Source organism: Sciurus carolinensis, chromosome 2 (assembly GCF_902686445.1).
Source record: "Sciurus carolinensis chromosome 2, mSciCar1.2, whole genome shotgun sequence".
Lineage (NCBI taxonomy): Eukaryota > Metazoa > Chordata > Mammalia > Rodentia > Sciuridae > Sciurus > Sciurus carolinensis.
The window spans coordinates 35388966-35412973 of NC_062214.1; the positions used below are offsets into that span (position 1 = coordinate 35388966).

General features: G+C 37.2%; 1 protein-coding gene across 1 annotated transcript in view; it reads left to right on the top strand.

Annotated features, from left to right (window-relative positions):
- Positions 1-15375: 15375 nt before the first annotated feature.
- The window catches only part of Slx4ip (SLX4 interacting protein), a 192887-nt gene continuing 184254 nt past the window's right edge, over positions 15376-24008 (top strand). The window contains exon 1 of the mRNA XM_047540521.1: positions 15376-15538. The gene's annotated coding sequence lies outside the window, so the exon portion shown is untranslated. The remainder of the gene's footprint in view (positions 15539-24008) is intronic.

Here is a 24008-nt window from a genome sequence, read left to right on the forward strand (position 1 = left end):
ACACTTATATCCAAACCAAAATCCCTAAGCTACTAGAACACTAATTCATTATTTTAAAACCCAATAAAGGGTTTTAAATGCTCTATTTAGAGCATTTCTCTTGTCTGTTCTATATACATGCATTTTGAGGTAACTGAGTAGCTGAGAGAAAGTTGGTTTTTAACCTAATAAATTATAGAAGGAATGATAAAAACATTTGGTACTCCCAATGAAATAATGGATTATGTCATCACATTGGCTGGCTAATTAAGTCCAGGAACCACAGACTGTGTGTTTCTGTAAATAAAGTTTTATTAGAATGCAACTAGGCTTATCAGCTTATCACATACTGTATATAAATGCTTTTATATACTACAACATAAAGTTGAGTGGTTGGGACAGAGATCATATAATTTGCAATGCAAACTATCTAATTAGTTATCTGATTAGTTATCTCTATTCTTTTATAGAAAAGAATGCCAATTCCCAATTTAGTGCAATAATCACCAATAGATATTAATAATTTATTAAATAAGGGATTAAGGAAGAACTTTACAATGGAGAGATTAGACTGATAACTCACCTATTAATGTTAGCAACACCCACAATGGATCATACATTATATGTGAAATGTGATTACCTGGGATATACACCACGGTGCTATCCATGCAGTCTTCTTATTCTTAAAAAATTAAGCCAAATCCAAATAAACCTTTTAACTTCCAGATTGCAGAAAATAAGGGGAAAGAGGAATTTGTTAAATGACAAAAAAAGAGTGCAACTGACCAAATTCAGAATGCAAGTTATGTTTTAAAAAATAGACTAGCAGGGGGTATTTAATAGTTTGGAAAGAGACATTATTTATCAAATGCAGTATGCAGATCTTGTTCGGATCTGAATTCCACCAAACCACCTAAGAATATATGTATTTTTAAGACAAATAGATAAATATAAATATGGCTCTGGGTATCAAATTATAGTAAGGAACTACTGTCAATTTTCTCAGTGTGATAATACAAATGTGGTTGTGTGGTTATACCTGTGTTTACTATTAAAGGATGTATACTGAAGGTCTACAGAGTGGCACCTGGAAGCTGCTATAAAATATTCTAGCAATTAAAAAAAAATGAAAGGATGAATAAAAGATTGGCAAAATGCAGGAAAATGTTAGAGATGGATGATGGATACTTAAGAGTTCATTTTTCTATCTTCCATTTTTAGCTGTGTTTATACATTCTCTATAATAAAAGTAAAAATAAAAAGGGACAAAATATACTATATTCTTTTGATGTACTCCAACTATTTGGAATCAGTGTTTAATTAACTCTAAAATCTGGTTTTAACTTTTGATTACCCAAAGCCTGTTTAAATATCTGCTTCTATTTGCTTGATTAATGATATTTGCTTCTATGACTATCCTAACTATTGCTGCATTGACATTTTAAGCTCCTATTGCATTCGTCTAATCTTTTAGAGGACACACTTTCTTTCCTCAACTTTATTTTTCTTCCAAGAATACCTTAATCAATATTCCTTGTATTTCTTTTTGTACAAGGAATCCCCATGTGTGACTATACCTGGCCCTTATGCTCTTATGACAAGGTTATAGGGAAAAACATCAACCACAATCTCATTACAGTCTGTAAGACCTAATATATAAAAATGAAGCATATAATAAATGCTGTAACTTTTGCTCATACCCATTAAAATTCCTCCTATAACAACAAGATTTTACAAGGAATATATGAGGGTTATTTTTTTAAGCTCACTTTTTATATTAAATAAGTATCTAATATTTTAAACCATACTTTTCCCCTTTACCTTATGAACATTTAAAAATAAAATCTTGATTCAATATAATGTTTTAACCAATAATTATAGCACAGTCTTAAATTATAGTACAAAATTTCACACCTCTTATAAATGAAGAAAATTGGATTGAGATTCTCCTTGTATTAAGGAGTAGAACCTTAAAATGACTTACTTTATGCCAACATTTAGAGCACAGTCCCTACCTCAAAATGAAAAAGTGTATTAAAATGGAAAATGCTTTATAATTATAGGGCCATACTTCTTTACCTGGAACCCTTGAGGCTAGATGAATGAATTCACAGTTCAGAATTTCTTGGACTTTATGAATATGATGCTATATAAACATCTATAATCAAAATAGTACATATCCATAATCAATGACTATGATATAGTATAATACTCATAATCAAACACAACATTTTTGCAGTGAAATTAAAATTTTAATTTTAAACACTGCAAATTGCCTCATGTCAATTAAGATCAAGTTTTGGGTTGGGGAGATAGCTTGGTTGGTAGAGTGCTTGCCTTGCAAGCACAAGGCCCTGGGTTCAATCCCCAGGACTGCAAGAAAAAAAAAAAAAAAAAACAGACGTTTTGTTCTTTAGACCTTTTTGGACTTTGGAATTACAAATGAGGGACTATAGCTCTGAATTGATTAACTATATCCTTTTAATTTTAGTGATTCTCAAAAGGAACAAATCATTTTGAAGCTAAAATATTAGGTGCTTAGGAAAGAAACAATTCATTTTATCTGTCTTAGAAAAAAGAAAGATAAAAGCAACAGCTCACTTGTCAATTTGGCATTTCTCTTGCCAGTGCTCTATAAAATCAAGTTTCCCTCACTGGAACACACAATATGGTTGACCAGATTAAAGGAAACTCACCTGAAAGTCGCAAGCCTACTATTTCCCTTGGATCTGGCTCTTCGGCGGACTTGCAAGTGTCAGACTATCTGGCTCAGGAATGTTGTCCTTATTGGGTATTTGGAAAACAGGGCTGCTTTTGATTCTGTGCCACCCCAAATGTATGAGCCCAATTAAAGGTACCATAACAATCAGAACTTTGTAGTCTCTCAAGAAGTTCTGAAAGCTCATAGTCCTTTGGCATCAGTGTACCTAGGAAAAGATCACAAAACAAACTCCCTCAAATCACATCTACAAACCACTACAAAGTCGTCCAACAAGAGATGACTTACACATTTTTAATATGTAAAGAGATATAATATAAACACAAGGGATATCAGGAACTCAGGTTGGGGAGACTTTTTAGTCAACGACTGTAAAGGAATGACATTATCAGCTGGGAAAGCTATATACATCTTTGGAAACACGCATGCAGTATTCTTTATATTTGTTACTAGCAGTTGTCTCTCTGAGCTACAGTGAAGTTAGAGTTTTTAATTATATATATATAATTTTTAATTAATAAAATTAATTAATATATATATTTTAGTTGTTTTAAATTAATATATATATATTTTAGTTGTTGGACCTTTACTTTCTTCATTCGTTTATATGTGGTGCTGAGAATTGAACCCAGTGCCTCACACATGTGAGGTAAGTACTCCACCACTGAGCCACAACCTCAGTCCCTTAAATTTTTAATTGAATTCATTTTTTATTTGTTGGGGATCAAGCTTAATGCCTCTTGCATTGTAGGCAAGTGGTATATACGACTCAGCCCTCTCCTGACTTTTTTTCACAAAAAAATGATCTTACTATCTTCAGTCCTGATTTGAACAAAAAAATCAAATTCTTCATCTTTAAACATGCAGTAACAATTTAGGTTCCCTGTTGTGACGTGACATAAGTAATGAGCTTTCAACAAGATTAGAATGAGTAAAGTACAGATTCCAATTGTAGCAAAAACCCCTGCTTGGGAGCTCTGAATTAGAATGAATTAATGTTACCTCCACACTTAGGTGTTGAACCATGCATTTTAGAATGTTTGCCCTGAACCACTAGTTACTGTCAACCCAGTTTACAGAAGATATTGGGGCTAGAAAATTGCCTTGTTATATAAAGCTAGTTGGTGTTTAAAATAGATTTTTTTCCTGTCTTTGATTTGGAAAGCACGGCACGGGGCCCAGGAAAGCTGTGTTCTGAGATCTATTGGTTTTGTGAACTCAAGTCCAGAAAACCTTTAAAGCTTCCTTATACTTTTATATTTAAGGGGCACTCATTAGTAACTACTTTATATGTTGTGATGATACCAATGGTCCCGTTTTGCAAGTTCCTTTCTAAGCACAGAAGGATAAGGCTGGCTCCATCCTCTGTGGGTCATGCTAAGAATTTGCTTCAATTGCACCTATTATTTAGTACCATGAAATTTCCTAAAAGTCTATATATTTTGTATAAATGCCACTAGAAATATGTCTAAACAGAATTTCTGTTTATCCAATAACACTTAAATCAGTATTAAAATATAGTAGTACTGAGCAAAAAAGCCTGAAGTATCTGTTCTGTGTATGAAAAATAAACAGAAGGCTGCAAGCATTATGCTTATAAACGTATTATACCCAGCAATGTAAAACATTTCTCCCCAAGGTCTAAATTCACATATTGTAAGAATTCTGCTGCTAAACTTAATGTACAAGATGAAGAAAACATGACCTACTTTGAACATATTTTATGGCCTTTTCATTTTCTAAAGTGCTCTGGTATCTTAAAACTTTGCAACCCTTAGGGACTATACCTTTTGTGTGGGTGAGAAGCAGGGAATTACCAAGGATTAAACTCAAGGGTACTCTACCATATCCCTCGACTTTTTAAAAGTATTTTGAGGCAGGGTCTTGAAACCTGCTCAAACTTGTGGTAGCCCTGCCTCATCCTCTCTAGGAGCCAGGATTACAGGTCTGTGCCACTGTCCCCATACTGAAACTGTATCTTTTATTTTAGTTTATGTTTCATTTTTGGAGGAAATCAATCATAAATATCTGACTCATGACAAATTTGATTGTGAAGCCCACTGTGCAAACATCTTTATAGAGCGTTTGAGATTTGACAGAATAGTACAATAATTGGGAGAGGGAATTAGGTAACGTGGAGTAATGAGAGAGAAATTCTAATAAGGTTTACTTCCTAAAGGAAAGGAGGGATAGAGGCTGCAAATGGCTTGTATTGACTGACCTGTGGCACTCTGGTTCACAAAACACCTTGAACTAAAGATCTAGAAGAGACTGCCATACTTTGGATAGGTGTTTCCCAGAGGCCCAACTGCTGAAGGTTTGGCTGCCAGCCTATCATGCTAATGTAGGGTGCTGGAACCTTTAAGAGGTGAGGACTTGTGGCAGGAAGTTAGTTTTTCACTGGGGCATGCCCTTGAAGGAGCCACTGGGACCCCTGCCCCTTTCTCTCTCTGCTTCCTGGTAACCATGAGGTGAGCAGCCTCCTCCACTATATTCTCCCACCATGATGTACTGCCTTGCCCTAGGCCCATGAAAAATGAAACAACTAGACTGAAACCTCCAAAACTGAGCTAAAATAATCCTTTCCTCTTTATAAATTGAATACTCTCAGGTATTTTGTCACAGTAATCGAAAGCTAACAGAAATATTTCATTCAAATTCAGTCTTCTCAATACTCAAGATGTCATTTGCATCTGTTATTCTCAACATGAGGTTATAAAGTCACATTACTTTTAACTGATGACATCTCTGCTATTCACCATTTACTTCTCCATAACCACTAACGTAATTTCAACATTAGCTAGCTTTTTTTCTGAATCATAAGCTTTTAGAAAAACAGCTTACAAAAAAAGAAAACAGTTTGGACAAAGGATATAACAACAACATAGGGACTAATAACTCAGTATCTAAAATTCAGAATGAATTAGACTACTATTTATAACAGCAATATTTGAGAAAGTGTTGTACTGTTCTCTGTATGTAGATCATAATATGATATGAATGTACTGTGACCCATCCTTAAGAAGAGTAAGAGTGGGGTCTCAGAGTAGGATCAAGTTAGCCCCCATCATCTTTTGGATATTTGTGAATTGAAGACAAAAGAGGAAAACTATTTTTACATATACAGTGTTTAGCAGACTTATTATTCTTTCCATCTGGATAACTTGAGGAGTATGTATTCGTTTTGAGATTTAGTTAATCTAATCTGGGAATTACTATTTATTTTGGCTGAGAACTATTTGTTACACATCAGTGAGGCCCAGTGCGGTACTTCCAGGTTAGTAATGAGGACTGATTTAAGATTAATTGTTTTAATGTTTACTGAACACCTACATGATCTCATTTCCTCAAATTCTCCACATCTCACATATTCATTTGGCTAATGGAGGTGAGAGAGCAGGAAACTATTTTCGGACAGATTATTTTGTTGTACTTTGAGAGGCTTGGAAAATGATTAGGATCAGGATAATTGAGCTTTTTATTTTTACAAAGTTCTTTTAGAGCCTTCACATTTAATCCACATAAGAACTCGGTCACACTGACTATATAATAGTTCATCACCGCCCAGCAAGGTGGAACATGCACTCTTTTCAAATGGCACTGTCGTGTAACTTTAATCTGCTTTATTTTCCTGAACAGTTTCCCAGCATGTTATGTATCTTCTTTGCCTGAGTAAGGCTCATAGCTAGTTTTAAGAAAAAGGCAATATAGCTTTAAAATTTCCTATTTAATATGGAAGTTAGATAATGTGTGACTCATTTTGTCCATATCCTCTTGTAGAGCTTTTACAATCAAACCCATTTTGGGAATGAAATTTTAACACTATTTCATCAATTTTCCTATGGGGTTTTTTCAAAATGAAAATTAATATTACTGCCCTCTTCTAATATTATACGCTTACTTTTTAAAATTAGTAAGGAAAAGGAATAAGGAAACAAGGGAAAAAATAAAATCTTTTTGGTTTAAAAAAGGGGATCATGACATTGTTTTGTAATCTTTTCTTCTCACCTTCATTATGATTTTTAATTGCTTTACACAGCATTTGCTTCTATGGAGATATTCTAATTTAACCCATTCCTGTTGACAAATATTCTTACAAATTTTCAAATCCTCTATATGCCGCTTTTCAGGATAATTCAAAGAATTAACAGATTTCTTAATTTGTTTTTTAAATAAACTTGACAAAAGGTTTTTAAAACCTTGACTTTTACCAAGGGTCATAGAGCTGAGTAGCAGAGAAACTGGGAGCTGCAATTTGGGAAACAAACTTAAGCTACAAACAATTTACTTAGAGATAGTCCTTCCCTCAAAAGACCTGGTAAGTCATTCCAAGTGGTGTGGAATAGCCTATGGATATCAGAATTCCCAAGTTTGAAATAATTTAAGAATCTGCTCACAATGATCTGATTTAAAGAGCAATAAAAGGCTACTCCCTAAAATAAGTCATTTCAAGAGAAATGAAGGGAGATTGGTAAGCAACAAAGAGCAGACATTATTTTATTCACTGAAATGCCTTTTGTTGGGCTTAGAAAATATTTAGAGACAATCTTCATTCGGATTGTGCTTTTTAATACTTTTCTCTCAAAAATACACATCATGCCTTATTCAGAAAGTTACATATTCATTTTGTTTTCAGAGCAACTTTGTGAGACCAAAAGACCATTTTATAAACGAGGACACACTAAACGACTGACTCAAGGACTACTGTCAGTTGCAGCACTCAGTTTAGAGTTTGGGATCTTTTAAAAGGCTCAGCTGGTATTCTATGAAACAGTTCTCAAAAGTTAAGCATTAGCATCCTGCTGAACATGGTGGTGCACACCTGTAATCCAAATTGCTCAGGAAGCTGAAGCAGGAGGATCGCAAGTTCAAAGCCGGCTTCAGCTACTTACCTAGACCCTAAGCAACTTAGTGAGACCCTGTCTCTAAATATAAAATATTAAAAAGAATGGGGATGTAGCTCAGTGTGGTTGAGTGCCCCTGGGTTCAATCCCCAGAACCAAAAACAAACAAACAAACAACAAAAAATTAGCATCTCAGCCTGGACAGTACAGTCTCAGAATTTCCAGGGAATGAGGAGGACAAGAAGAACATAAGAAGAGTGTGGTGGACACTTATGAAGGTTACTGAGGTCAACTAGCCTGGCATGTAAAGACTGGCATATTCTGAGTCTCATATCAAGTGTATCAGTGTACTTAACAGTGGTCTCATGTTACCTGATCAAAATTAGAGAACAAGTGTCCAGATCTCCAGAGTTGGGCTGTTTAGCTCAGTTTTCATTAGCTTAGTTCTCAATACAGAATGGATAGGAAGATGTTTATGAACCTAAGGGGAGGAAGTCTGATATACCGCCACCTCATTACAAATGCTGCAATCTTTTTGAGTAGCTACAAACTTAAAGGCAAAGAAAAGAAAATACTGACACTTACATTCAGATTATTTATTTTTTTTCTTCTTCATCTTTGTGTGTATGTGGCACTGGGCACTGAACTGGGGGGCCTAACAAACACTAGGCAAGTGCCCTACCATTAAGCTAAACCCCCAGATCATAAATATTCTTCAACTCATTTCTGTCTAGGATAGCAACTTTTCCTTACCCTAGTTTGCATTAAAGAAATTACTGCCTCTTCAATTTCTATTATTAGGGCCTCTGATGAGTTTTCTGAAATCTGTTACATTCTAAGCTAAATCAAGGTTTCTGGGTGACAGAACTGGACAGTAAGGAGTTGTTTCCTAGAAAATCTCAAACAGTTGAGCTGTAGGTGTCAGACTACTCCTTCTATGTAGCATAGTGTCAAATAAATCCATGAAGTTTTATTACTTCTTGCTACAAAATTAGGTCTACAACAACCTAGCTGCAGGGAATATTCTATTAAAGATTTTCATTTTGCCTATGGGGCTTGCTGGGCGCCATCTGGTGGTGTTTGGGCACAGTGTAAGGTAGATTTTAAAAAAACCTTCATTGCTACTCTGTTTAAAATATTTGAAAAACAGTAATGTTTAAAAGCTTAATAAAATGTAATTTAGTCATGAAGAGAACATTAGAAAGTGAGACAATTAATCAACCCATCTCCTGTGATTATGTTTCATGAAATTTACTGAAACTATACATGGAATTTTCTGTCACAATGCTGGCCTTAGGTGTTTGTGAATCCCTCATTCTAAATTCCAATCATTGGTGTTAAAATAGTTCTTTTTATCCTCAATTTTTAATATAGCAGTTCAGAATTTGGCACTTCTTATGTACGCATTAGAAAGGACAGCAAAAAAGCTAGAAGAAAAGATTTTGAGATTTTTTTACCATAAAGAAATGACAAAAGTTTGGGATGAATCTGTTTAACCTGATTTGTACATGCACTGAAACCTTACATGATTCTTCTTATTATCATGGTATCTCATTCTTATGTACAATTTTTTTGTTTTTATGTATCCATTAAAAACTTTTTAAAAAAATGCATACATTTTCATACCTATTCAACTAACCAGCATGGCAAAAAAAATATTTTCCTTTTCTATTACCAAAATAACATCAGTTTTGCTAGACTTTTCCAGTTTTATCAAAAACAAATGCTAGAAACATTCTTTAAATTGTGAAAAATGAATCCTACAAATCCTATCCTACCACCGACCTTACCTCACCATTCAAGGTCAGACTGACCTGTATCCAGCAGCCAGGCTGATGAGTACAGCTATGTCAAAAATGGATTCGTAGCCAGGTAGTATAGTGAAGGTTAAAATGGATGCATGTAAATACTTTATGTTTTTTGCTATTCCCCCTTGCTTTGTGAATTCAATGTATTATAATTAAAAATGATATACTGAAAATATCACAAACCTTACACGGGAGGTTCACTAACTGTAGGCAGTTGAAAATCTGAAGTGAGTCACCGATTAGTGACTAATGAGACGTGACAGTCAGTCTGTTGGCAGGCTGAGTGACTTATCAGAAAGGCTGTACTGTTCATAGAGTTGTCTCAGAATTCTTCCATCCCCTTTTGTTGATTTTACATTATGGCTGCCACTTGATGCTGGGTTGGTGGGGGGAAAGGGGATATGTGTCATGCAAATAGCCAGAATGCCCCAGATTAAATGTGCGGTTGATATTCTCTAAATCCCCAAAGGACCGGTTTCTATTCCTTACCATCGCTGAGATTTTCATTTTACTTTCTTTGTTTCTACAGATTGGCCAGAGGACATTGTGGCTATGGGGCATTAACATTAACATCCTGCCCCAACTTACAAAAACCTATCCATCTCAGACCTCAACCTCCTTCTCCACTACCTAAAAGGAGGAACTGGTGGTACTCCTGTCACTTAGGCTCCAGTCCCACTTTCCACCACGTCGTCAGGGTTCTAATGCCAGAACTTCCTCTCTTCTATCTTCAACCTCCCTCTCCTCCTCCTCTGCATAACCACAACCAATTTTCTCCATTGAAGACGACCAAATGGAAGCTCCCTAAAGCAACCACCCTTTACCATTCTACTTTCCAGGTACCATATAATTGCATTCTTTTCAAATAATGCACCTTTTTCTAGGGTGGCTTCTCATTCCATCTTCAAACTCAACTAATCTGCTTTTGTTCCATTCTCCATGGAAACTACTCAGACTATAAAGATCACTATTGTAGTCACTTTCCATCACTGTGACAAAATATCTGAGAAAAACAACTGAAAAGGAAGACAGATTCATCCTGGCTCATGATTTCAGTTCATGGTAGCTTGGACCCATTGCTTTGGATCTTCAGTAGCAGAGTAAATCATGGTGGGGAAGTTCCAATTGCTCACCTCACAGCAGCTGGGAAAAGAGAGAGGGAGGAACTGGTTGGAGTCCTAACACCCTCTTCAGGGGCACACTCCCAAAGACCTAACTTCCTTCCATTTGGTCACACATCCTAAAGATTCCACTACCTCCCAATAGCAGCATAGGATGACTGACAACCACGCTGTTGGCTTTCTGGGACATTTAAGAACCAAACTATAACAATCACCAACCTGTCTCTTTATCTGATATCTTTGAAGCATTTTATATGTTTTTAAAGCTTGTTAAGTACTTGGACTCTGTCCTTTCTCAGATTCCTTTAATGACTCCTTGGTTTCCACCTACCTACTCATCATCTTCGAAGATGTGTCTTTGGTTGACTCTGGGTGGTTTCATTTACAAAACTAAGTTTGTATTATAAAGCATCCACTAATGGCTCTTGCACCCTCACTTCTACCTTAGATCTGTCCATAAGTCCATCTAATTGATACTATTCACTTGTAACCCGTTTTCAAAAATAGTCTAAAACCATCTCACATAAAAACAAATTCTTTCCTTCCCAAAGTGCTATTCTACTTGGATTTCCTAATTTTTTTTTTAAAGGCATCATATACTAAGTCATTCTATTCAGAAACCTGGATATAGTGGATCCTGCCCTTTTCCTCACACTCAAGTTGGTGACTACATCCTGCCATTTGACATGATCTTTCCCCATGGCCACAGTTAGACCCTCACTGGCCTCTCAAATGAATCTTCTTTCTTAGTCCAGTGATTCTCAACATGGTCTCCTCACTGGTAGCATTATCCATCACCTGGGAACTTACTAGAAATGCAAATTCTTAGGTTGCCCCTATGGTGGTGTCCAATAATCTTTTTAAATACATTTTCTAGATAATTCTGCAGCTAGAGTTTAAACTACTGTTTCAGTCAACTCCCACTAATCCAGTTTTTACACTTTTAAAAACGTTTTGCAAAACAAAACAAAACAAAAACCAAACCAAATGAAATTGTGTTTCTGCTTTGCTCAGAAGCCTTTAGTGACATTTTTGGAGGGTAGAATCTAAAATTTCCTAATACAGCATAAAAAGCCCATCAGGATCTAGTTTCTGCCTGCCAGTTTTCAGAAAGTAATGTACAATAAAGCCTTTTAGTAGGATTGCATTGCCATCGGGTGATTAAGGAATAAGCTGTGGGATCATACCACTTGGGCTCTGAATCTCTACCTTACCACTTTACCTCTGGCCACATGGCTTGGATGAGTCACTTAATCTCACTATGCCTCAGTTCTGCCATTCAAAAAAGGAGAATAATGACTTCCATATCATAAGGTGGGTATGCAGTTGGCACAACACCTAGCACTTAGTCTGGGCTCGGTGATGGCTAGCTATTATTACTATTTTGATTGTTTGAAAAGAAAAAAAAGTTCTGGCTTTAACGTGGAGTGTAACAAGATCAGGAGAGAACAGGAATGAATGCCCTGCTTCTCTTGGCAATTAGTTAGATAAAGAGTAAAAATATCCAGACTCTCAAAAAAGGTTCTGTGGTCTTTAGGGATATTTCTATTGTGGAGAGTGGTGTGATTCTGTAATCAGAATTTATGATGAGTTAGGACAGTTAACAGTCTAGTTTGGGAGAGCAACATAAGCTAACTGTGAAGGAAATAGGAAAACTAAAAGAGCAAAGTACAAAGAAAGGAATAATTTCATGTTTGTTTCTGCTAATAAAATTATAGTTGCCAACTGATTAAATGTGAGAGTCCTAGTGTGAAAGAGGCTCATTCTGCATTTTCAGAAACATTGGTTACTTAAGAGCAAAGGCTCTGAGTAAAGATAAGAATCAATTCTAACGTCCATCACAGATAAGTTATGAACTCTGGCAAATTCTTTCCTGCCTCAATCTTGTAATCTGCAATATGGAGCCACATTATGAAATTTATGTGTGTGTATATATATATATGTATATATATATATGCATATGTATATATATATGTATATATATATAATGTGGCTCCATATTGCAGATAATATATAATATTCATAGCTACAGTACCTAGTATGTGGGAAGTGCTCAATACATGACAGTTATTATTAGTGAAGTACATTAGCTTTAATAAGTATCATACATAAAATAGGCACCTCTAAAGACTCCTGCTTGATCAATGCCATTACACATCATCACCTAATATTCTAACATTTGGTTATAACTTAAAAATTAGGAAATATTGTAAAGATTGATCCAAATACAATCATGTCTCCATGCTCACATCATTTAGGGTTCACCAACTTTCGAGAATGTGTGACATGAATTTTATTCACATGCTCACTTAGTCTTGTTGTTTACTACATGCTAGGAAGACCATGATAGGCTCAGTGGAAAACATCAAGATCAATAAGGCATGATTCTTGATCTTTGGGAGAATACTGGCTTGAGAAGCTTCAATTCAAATACAAATGCTGTATGGGAGGAAAAAGACCCAAAAAACTACTGCATAAAAGTCTCTGCTTAGTTGACTCATTTTCCAAAACCATACTTGTTTTTTCTATTCCCTCAGAATTCATCTCAAAGGGAAAAAAAAAAAAAAAATTCATGTTTTTCCTTTTTCTTTCTTTTCTTTTCCTTTTTTTTTTTTTTTTTTTTTTTTGCTTTGTTTTGGTACTGGGAATTGGACCCTGGGGGTTGTTTTACCACAAAGCTACAACCCCAATCTTAGTTTTTACACAAGGTCTGGCTAAGTCGCCGGGGCTCACCCTGAACGTAAAATCCTCCTGCCTCAACCTCTGGAGTAGTAGTATTATAGACTTGCACCACGGCACCTGGCTTGCTACTCCACTTTTCCTATCTGCCCAATTCTGCTTCCTTTCTTCATTGGTGATGGCCCGAAAAAGTCCTCTCAAATATTCACAAATCTCCACGTCTGCTTTCCAGGGAAAATAACCTAGATTCTAGAAACATCTTGTCCATTTATGGGTGTTCGTGTTTACCGTTTATTCCCCCATCACGAGAATATAAGCTCCATGTGGTCGGGAACCTACCTGTCTTGGTCACTGCTGTATCTTCTAAAGCAGTGCCACAAACACACACATATACATTTGTTAATGGAAAAACCCACAATGTTAATGAATGAAACTGCCACACCAATCTCTGAAAGAATAACAGGGTTTCAGTTTGGTCCCATCTGTGAGGAAGATGAACATGACCTCAGGAGATCTCTTCCATTTTCAATACATTTCGATCTCCTTAACATTGTCAAAAGCCCTAAGTCCTGTTTCTGCTTTCCTACAAGCTGGCATGACCGTGGAGTACGACAGTTCTGCCATCCAGTTAAACATCAGGGGGTAGCCTCCACCCATTAACAGCCTTGGAGACAGCTGGTCCTCCCAAGTGTAGGAGTTAGAGAGGCCCTGTTGGAAGATGGAGCGCAGGTGCAATTGGGGCTTTCCCTAGAACATCTTTTCCATCTACTGCATGATGCAGGTGAGTGAGTGGAAGCTCTATTCCAACTCTGCCTACGATACTAAACACCTTCTAGTCACCCACATCCCACCAGCAAGTATTTACTGCCTACGCTATTTTAAATGAAGGTCCTCAGCCTCCTAGAGGGCCAGCCTCCTCCTTGGCTCCACCCCCAAGGACAGGGAGGAAGCCACGACCTTTGTGTGGGGGGGCAACTACAAGCCTCCTCTCCTCTTCAATTGGAGAGAAAACTGTTCCGCCTTAGATTCCAGCGCTCTCACCTGCCCACCAGCCGCTGCGCTTCCCTAGGCCGCCACCGCCGCCAGCAGGCATGCGAGGCCGAATCTCACTCCGCTGCAGCCCCGGATTCTGGCAACCTTCGCCCTGTGCCGGAACCTCGGCGCATGCGCAGTTCGTCAGTTCGCTTCTCCGGATCTTAGGCCAAGTGCTAGCCAATGACAGCGGCGGCAGTCACTGAAAAAGAACTAGGGCGCAGTTCATTTAATGTCAGCCTCAGTAAATTGTTGAAACTGAAAATGTTAAGAAAACAAATCAAATTTAAACAACACATCAAAAGGGTACAGAGTTGTCTTTTGATGCGCACTTGACGAATATTTACTGAATGAACCAAATACTAGTCAGCCATTCTTAGCGCTCTGTGCTACCCGACTCGACCAATCATAAAGCGCCTGATTCTGTCACTCAACACTATAACCCGCTTCCCTGCACTGGGGCCTTGAAAACTAGGGGGCGGGGGGACCGAACACCAGAACTTCCCCCTATTGGGCTGGAGAGCGGACATGCGCAGTGAAACCTGGTCGCCGTCTCCGACGCTTCCGCCCTTAGTTCTTGGTGTGGGAACGCTAGTGCCGGGAGGTGGGAAATAAATGTCTTTCACTAACTTATTTCCGTGTTCTCTCCCCTTTATGGTTTTTGTTTCAGGGGCGAAACTGATACTTTTCTGGACCATTCAAAAAATTATGGAGGAAGTTACATTTAAAGATAGCTATTTTATTTAAAGTTTCTCCGGCATTGTGAAAGCCACCTTTTACTCTACAACCTGTCTTCTATAATCGTCCTTATCGAAAATAGTTTTCACCCTTACGCCAGCAATTTCCCGATATATAAAACCACGGAAATACTATTTTACTTCCCCTTGATCACTTCAGCTACACATCACTGTGTTAGGTAACCTTGATTCGTCACCTGCTAATCATATTCATGACGTCCCCAGCGTTTAAACAGCTTGACTCTGTTGCCATTTTTGATTTGGACTTTTGTGAAAGTCGTGAGACCAAGGGCCATTTTCCTTTTGGGCAGATTCCGTGCTTATCTGGGCCTTTTACCTAATGTTTTTCCGCCATCTTAAATCCTGGCTCTGGCTTCAGTACGACCGCGAAGCTTCCTCGTTCATTTTACGTTTGGGCAGTGGCTGAGTTCCCAGTCGCGCAGGGAGAGCCTGGGAAAAGGGAAGCAAGCTTGAAAAATGAATTGCCCCAAGCTTCTGAAGTTTGCTTTGGGTAGCCAGCTGCCTCTTTAGTCAGAGTTTCCACAACCAGGTACTACTCCGCCTGTGGCCCTGGATAGTTACAAAACAAAGCTCGAACCCAAACCCGCCACCATCATAGGTAAGAACGTGGAGCTTCTGCCACCTGAGGTGTTCCTTCACTTGAACTGATGAACTGTTTTGCCCATCTTCTCTCCCCGGGATTTTGCTTTTGAGTTTTGAGACTTTTCCGAAGCTTTCTCCCTGAACTCCCACTTTTTATTGTTTCCAAAGCGCTTCTAAGTTCTGAAACATCACAGTACGGAAAGCCTGAGCTTTACAGCGAAAATGTTCAGGAAAATTCCTTTAGGACAAAATGGAGCCCAGTACATAAGCTCGATATTTGTTATCAAATTATGGCGGCCTGCATTCATACGGACAAATAGTGCTTTTCACGGATTATTTTGGGGTTTGACTTACGTCATTAATTAATTAATTTGGCGCATTCATCGAGTACTTTTTTGAAAGCCAGAAAGATTCGGCAGTAAATTAAAAAAAAAAAAAAAAAAAAAAAAACTAACTTTGTAGACTTAATAATCCTGATATCTACTAGGTTGGAACCAAGAACATAGTATTCTATGGTCCTTAGTACCGTAGACTATATGAACAAGTATTTGCTTTCACGCTTCCCCAGCAACACCCCCGACACCCCGCCCCGTTTTGACCTGAATTAGTAATTCTGTTGACACTTATTTCTTGGGTCCTAGGTATAACCATATTTGTAAGCCAATTGGCTGATGTTAAAACCAGTATTCAAGTTGTTGGGCCTTATTGCTCAAAGCGTGGTCCATCTACCAGCAGCATCAGCCTAACCTGGGAGCTTGTCAGGCCACACCCCAGATAGACTGAATTAGAATCTTCTGGAAGAAGTGCGCCTTAAAGAAAGGGTGATTCAGGACATGTGCTAAAGGTATAGACAGTATGTTTTCAACCCGTGCCTCGTAACCATATTCCCAGTGTGTTGTTATGTGTTTTAAATGCAGTGAATATTAGGCGTGTTTTTCTCTGATTTTAGTCTATTGACTTGATGTCATGATTGCAATTTAGCATTCCAAAAAATTGAAAAGCCTATTATGCTTTTATGTTATCTATATTGACAATATCCAAAATAGAGCTTTTTCTTCAAGTCCTTACCATTAGTTTGCATTAATAAAAAGGTTATTACTATGCTTCCTGCTTTCTCATATCCTGCATGCATATTTTTACCTACTTATTAAAACTTGAACTCAAAAAGTTTGCATGTGAACAGCAGTTCAGTGTTGACTTGGAAAACTTCTGGTCATGTTTTACCAAAGCTGTTTGTGGCACCTTGCTTTTTTTTTTTCTTTTTTCTTGTCCTCCTTTAATTAGAAATCCAAATCAGGGGTTCTCAACTTTGGCTGCAGGTGGTGACAATCACCTGGGGAGCTTTTATCAGAAGCTGAGTTTCTGGATGGAATTAAGGAGCCAGCAAAGTATTTGAGAGATCAGCTAATGACATTCACATTTTTTCCTGTTTTCTTTGTTAGATTTTTTTTCTTCCCTCATGGCTTTAATTAAAATATTTAGGGTTTTGAAGGCAATGAAGAGAATTGGATTGAGAATGTGTGAACGACCTTCCCAATAACTGGTCAACCTACCATTTATTTCTTCTGAGTTTTTAGCAGGTTGTCTAGCTTTTCTTTTTCTTCCATCCATTAATTAGGACAAGAAGAATGAAGGTCATTGTTTTATTTAGTCTCATGTGAATGTTTCAGATTTTAACGGATATGTATATTTTGAATGTGAGAAGTATTACTGTGCAATATTCAGTGCTTCCTGTTTTCACGTATTTCATTGTGTTTTGGGAGTGGCAATACAGCAGGGTGGGCAAGGAATTGAACTCTGTGCTCCTTGGGTCCAAATCCTACCTCTTCTACTTACCAGCTGTGTGACTTTATTGTAGGTTACCTTCAGTGCGTCAGTTTCCTCACTTGTAGATTAAGGTTGATGTGAGGGTTAGTTAATACAAGAAAAATATTTACAACTGTGCCTGGCACATAGTCACAATTATGAAAATAGTAACGCTTGTTATTTTTAAATTATAATTAAATATTTGAGATTAAGGTTTGAATTATGTATGCAAATTTACTGGTGGAAGGTATTGCAGTTTTATGACTTTTCTATGTACCTGCTTGAAAAAGAGAGTGACCTGAATATACTAGACAGGAAAGAAGCTTTTATTTTTTAATTTAAAAAAATCTTTTAAAAAGGCAACTTTATTGAGATATAATTGATAGTGCATATGTTTAACATGGGTAATTTGATGTTTTATATGTGAACACCAAGGAAATCATCACCACAATCAAGATAATGAGTGTGTCCATCACCCCCCAGAATTTCCTCTTGATCTTTTGTAATCTGTCTAGCTGCTTTCCTCCAGGCCACACCTGATCTATTACTGTAGATGAGTTTGTATTTTCTAGGTTTTTAATCTAAAGGGAATCTTTCAGTTCATGTGTTTTTTGGGAGAGGCCTACCTTCCTTCCCTAATAATTATTTTAAGAACATCTTTGTTGTATCAATTGCTCATTCCTTTTTAATCATTCAGTAGTGTTCATTGTAGGGTATTGACTAATTTGTTTACTTGTTGAGATCCCTTCAGGTTGTTGTTTTCAATATGTTCACTATCACATTGCTTTGTTCTTCCCTGGCTTATTTGAATTGTTAAAAAGAAAAGAAAAGAAAGAAAAGTCTAATTATTTGGTGATCAAGACTTTTACATACAGTGAAACCAAAAGATGACTGTGGTAAAACATGTTTGTGTTGGGACTTCACCTTTGCCATTGTGTAGTTTTAAAATTCATCTTTTATGAATGATCCGTGTTATGGCTTTTTAAAAATGCATCACCCTGTCCTGTTTTAGCTCAGGAACTGAGCACTTCCTGCCGGGTTCCATGCCCAGAACTGGAGTCTGTGTCGGGGAGGAAGCATAATGCATGTATTGAGTTTTAGGTAGATTGTCATCTCTTGCTGTGTACATGTGTAATCATTTTAAGCTGTCTTAAATCTTTGAAGTCGACTATTTGTTTATTACTTTTTGGAGATTGAGTATGATAATCCATGCTCATTAGAAACCTACTAATTAGGCAGCAAAGTAGGGATTTAAAAGCCATGCCAGAAATGTCAAAAAACTCCCCTTTGTAGATAGAGAGTACCACGTATATTTTGTGTTGTTGTAAGTACATTTCTAAAGTGTTTTTTTGTTTCTGTTATAGAAAAGTAGTGACTTGTATTTTTTTTTTATAGTGTTGACATTTTGTGCTTGAAGAAATCAGAGCCAGTTTGAAATTGGATTTGATTTACATTAATTTTAGGGTAATATAGAATATGTTTGTTATAATGTTTCAGACATAAAAGTTTATTGTGTCACTGTTTTGAGTTATTCTCTAGTTAGAAAAGATTGGATGTTTTTACAATTAAAAAAATAGTTTTGGGTTGGGTGTAGTGGCACATACCAGTAATGCCTACTACTTGGGAGGCTGAGGCAGGATTACAACATGTTTGATGCTAACCTGGGTAATTCAGTGAGGCTGTCTCAAAATACAAATAAATAAGTAAATAAAAAAATAAATAAGGGCTGGGGGGTATAGTTCCGTGGTAGAATGCTTGGCTAGCATGCACAAGAGGCCTTAAATTCAATTTCCCGTACTGGAAAAAATATTTTTTTGTTGACATATAATACAATCCACTCTCTTGGTGTACATTTTATGAATTTTGACTAGTGCATTAAGTTGTATAACCATCACTGAAATCAGGTAACAGAACAATCCTATCCCTCCCCTTGCCAAATTCTTTCCTACTATCCCTTCATAGTTATCCCCCCATCATTCCACCCTTGGTACCCAATGATCTATTCTCCATTGATAGAATTTTTGCATTGAAAAATATTAGATTTTAAGATGATTGCACTGATGATTACCAAAAGTTTTTTTCTGTGGTGAAGACAACTGGAAAACAGTCATTGTCAGTATGGGTATGGGGTTACAAAGTGGATTAATTATGAGCTGTCTGCTTGTGCCCTCTGCATTCTTGATTCTGTTAGGCTACTGAGTACCCACCATGTATCAGGCACTAAGCCAAATACTTACATATCTAATCTTGGGTACTTCTCACAGGACCTATGAAGCAGAAATTATTATCCTATTTCAGATAAGAATACCGGAGACTGATGAGGTCACATGAAGAGGCAGAACTTTAAGGGATGTGTTTCATTAGAAACTGAGGATGTGACAGCACCACATGTGGGTGCCTCTGTCTATTTCTGATAAGGTATTATCTGATAATTAGATGCTGCCTGTTAGGGAAAAGTCCTGTGCAGGTCCTGCTGCACTGTGGCACAGCAGGAAGGGGAGGCCCAGATTGTGGGTCACCTAACTCCTGTGAGGGAATAGAGAGACTCAAAGGCAGTTCTGTGGATTTAATCTTGGTGGAGGATCTCAATATTTGATCTACATTTAATGACAAAAGAAAAAGAATTTCTAATTTTTCGTTGCTTGCATTATCCTCTTTCCATTGTTGGAGGTTGTTTTGGTTTGTCTCTTTTACAAGCTTACTTTGGCATTCATTGTTACATGAATAACAGGAAAAGCTAATTCTTTTTTACACTGAAGTTACCTTTTCAAACTTTGAGTGTCCAGTAAAACTTGCTCATTTGTCCTTTTTTGTTGGCCTTTTGTTAAAGTGTGTGATTCCTTCCTTGATACTGGTGTTTTTGGTAATAAAAGTTCTGTGAAATGATTTCTTGTTCTTGAATTATAGTTGTAACTTCAGAAATTTTAGGCCCTTTGTCCTTTTCTGGTTTTGCTTTTGTTGCTAATAAAGTTTTTCTCTTTTAAAATTTTTTTTTTTTAGTTGTTGATGGAACTTTCTTTCACTTATATATATGTGGTGCTGAGAATACCTAGTACCTCGCACATGCTAGGCAAGAGCTCTACTACTGAGCCACAACCCCAGTCCCTAATGAAAGTTTTTCAAGATGATACAAGCATAATAATTTTCGAGATAAAATTTGAAATCTAGAATTAGAAGTCTAAGTCTAAAGTTAATTTCTAATATTTAACTAGGTTGGTTGCTTTTGCTTGTGACAGTTCAGTGGTGGTAAGAGAAAGACAAATGTGAATTTCAGAGTGCCTTAGTTTTTCCCACAGGATAATCTGGAAGGTCAGTGACTTTCTTTATTAGAGTTTATCTGTGCTGTGCATTTAAATAACAGGAACAATCCATGTGATATTGTTTAATCTACTTCCATTCCTCCCCAAATTAATTTTCATAAGGCTCTTATGATCTTTCCTTTCCCTCTGTGGACACATGCAGACATATTTTTGGTGGGGTCATGCATTATCAACGTGACCTCTTGGTGAAAGAATGCCTGGAGCCCAGAGAAAGTGGGCTCAGGAATGCAGAGTAGAAGACAATCTTAATTTGTAAGAGTTATAATACACTTTAACTTCTCAGCATGCTTATGTAAATCATATGCTCTCCTGTATTTGGAAAATTGATCTCTTTGGAGGTTGTCTGAATTTCATGATATCTGGCAACAGAATTAAAATGCCACTGAATGTAGCTTTTAAGTGATGGTTCTTATAACAAAGGCTTTTTCACATTTATGCTTTAAACCCTAGCACTGAGCTTGCTGTTCTCTCCACAAAGCAACTTTGAAGGCCTAGGAAGGTAATTTTTTAAGACAGTTGCTTTGTGTGTGAAAGTGCACATTTGCTTTTTAATTATGAGCAAAACAAGTTTAGAAAGGCCTCAGGTTGTTCCTAGATTTAAAACAGCACACATGCTAATAATTCCTATTCAAGTGAATGTTAGAATGTTAGTATTTTAAAGACAAAAAAAAAAAAAAAAATTTAATGCATTAAAAAACTCATGGCCTAAATTCCAGCCATAACCTCTGATCTGTTGTACATTATTATTAATATGAAACACCCTGTGTATGAGTTTATATTTGACTTACACTTCTTCAACTTTGGCTGTATGATACATAAATTAACTGTTATTTATTGAACTAGGGATGTAGTTCAGTAGCAGAGAACTTGCCTAGCTTATGCAACACTCTGGGATCCAGCCCCAGTACTGCAAAGTACGAGTTGTTTACGTATTGAAAGAGGTCCAGAGTGCTTTGACTTCCTTTTGGGAATGCTAATGTAGAATTTGGGATTTGGAGACAGTAAAGATGTATTAGATAAGTAGATATAAGTCTAAAAATAAATTGTTTATATTCACAGATTTAGTTGCATGAGTAGGCTCAAGTCATTACACTTTTGATGATACATACCTGTGCCATATCCCAAGTATTAAAGAGGACAGGGATAGACCCTGCCCTCAGGAAGCTCATGGTCAAGCAAATGAGAGAGAATAAGGACCAGAGTTATGTGAAATCCATTGAGTTAAGTGTGAGGGCAGATGTGGTGCTGGTGTAACCCAGAGAAGGAGTGATTCAATCTGCAGATTCATAGAGGGCTCCAAGGAGCAGGTGGCATCTGAGTTGGGTTTTGGAAGACTTGCCTTAGGAGAGAGATGATGACATTCTGCAGTGCAGCATGCATGGGTAAAGGCAGTCAAGTCTGGAGAAGTGTGATCAACATGTCAAGAGTTGGTTATGTGAAATTGCCTGTGCCCTGAGGTGGAGGTGTGAGCAGAGGCACCAGGGGAGGGCCTGTGATACTGTGGTAAATTCCACTCAAGAATTTTGAATAGAAGACTCTGACTCAGATACCTGTGGTGATGGTTCTAGAGGGATCCAGAGGTACAGTTATGGAGACTGGAGGTATTTTAGGGAGGTTATGATTGTGGGGCATCTGCAGGATAACCCATTCTTTATGGTCTGGGCTTCCTGGCATCATGGTGTGTTTCAGTCCATTTGGGCTGCTATAACAAAGTACCTTAGACTGGGTAATTTACAGACATTAAAAATGTATTACTCATAGTTCTAGAGATTAGAAAGTCCAAGATCAGAGTGCCAGCAGATTTAGTCTCTGGTGAGGGCTTGCTCTCTGCTTCAAAGACGGCACCTTCTTGCTGAGTCCTTACGTAGCAGAAGGGGCAAGGTAGTTCACCTGAGCCTCTTGTAAGTTTCCATACTCAAGGTGGAGCCATCATGATTTATCACTTCTGAAAGGCCCCACCTCTTACTATCATATTGGTATTAAATTCCAACATATGAATTTTGGAGCAGTACCTTTGCTCATTTTTTCTCTTGGATTGTTTTATTTTGCATACTTTGCTTGCACATGTTTTCTCCCAGTTTATAGCTTATCTCTTTCTCATAGCTTTATGGTGTATTTTGATGAACAGAAGCTTTAACTTTTAAAAAAAAATTTTCATTTTGAAATAATTATAGGGTTACAGGGAATTACAGAAATACACCGGAAGTTCCTGTGTACCCTTCTCTGAGTTTCCTCCAGTGGTAACATCTTGCATAACCATAATACAAACATGAAAACCAGAAAATTGATACTGGTTTAATCCAGAGTTTATCAGCATGTAGTCATTTTTTCTTTTCATGGGAGACAGAAGGGACCATCCTTGACTGTCATCTCTTCTGTCCTGGATGATAGACTGTGTGTCTGTAGTAAGTGAAGAGATTGAGTTATTCTCAGATTCCATGGTAAGTGGTTCTGTGTTGAGATGTCACAATTCTCAGGTTTTAGGAAAGAATAGTGAGGAACATTCTTTCCTCCCCAGAGGAAGTAATGAAGCCCAACATTGGCTAGTGGGTGTTGCACAGTGGTTGTCAGGGCATCAATAACAGAAGGGGTCAGGAGCCTCCCCCTCCACTGCATTAACTTGTCAGACGTGTAGAGATGCAGCTGAAAGACAGGAGCATCTTACTCCAAGCACTACCTTTGCCCAATTTTCTGCTGGATTGTTTTATTTTGGATACTTACCTTTTGCTAGTTATATATCTTGCGTTTTCTCTCAGTTTATGACTTCTCTCTTTCTTCATGGCATATTTTGATGAACGGAAGCTTTAATTTGTAAAAACTTTTATTTTTAAATAATTATTGATTCATAGGAAATTACAAAAAATCTTTAGGTAGATTCTGTTTACCCTCCACCGAGTTTCTTACAGTGATAACATCTTGCCTAAGTATAACACAAACATAAAAAACAGAACATTGACATTGGTTTAATCCACAGTTTATTAGATTAATCAGTTTTACATGCATTTGTTTAGTTCTGTGCAATTTTATGTGTTTTATATATGTGTGTATTCATGTATCCAATTCTACAATCAATCCATGGAACTGTTCCCTAGCTCCAGGCTCCCACCTGCTATCTCTTCATAGTCACACACTCCTATCTCTAACCCTGGCAACCACCAGTCTGTTCTCCAGCTCCATGATTATGTTAATTCAGAAATCCTGAGTAAATGGAATTATGTAGTATGTAGCCTTTTGATATTGGTTTCTTTGTTCATTATAACTTCTTGAGATTCATCCAAATTCTTGTGTGTATCAGTACTTTATTCCATCTTATTGCCAATATCTCATGGTATAAATGTACCACAGTTTTTTAAGCATTTA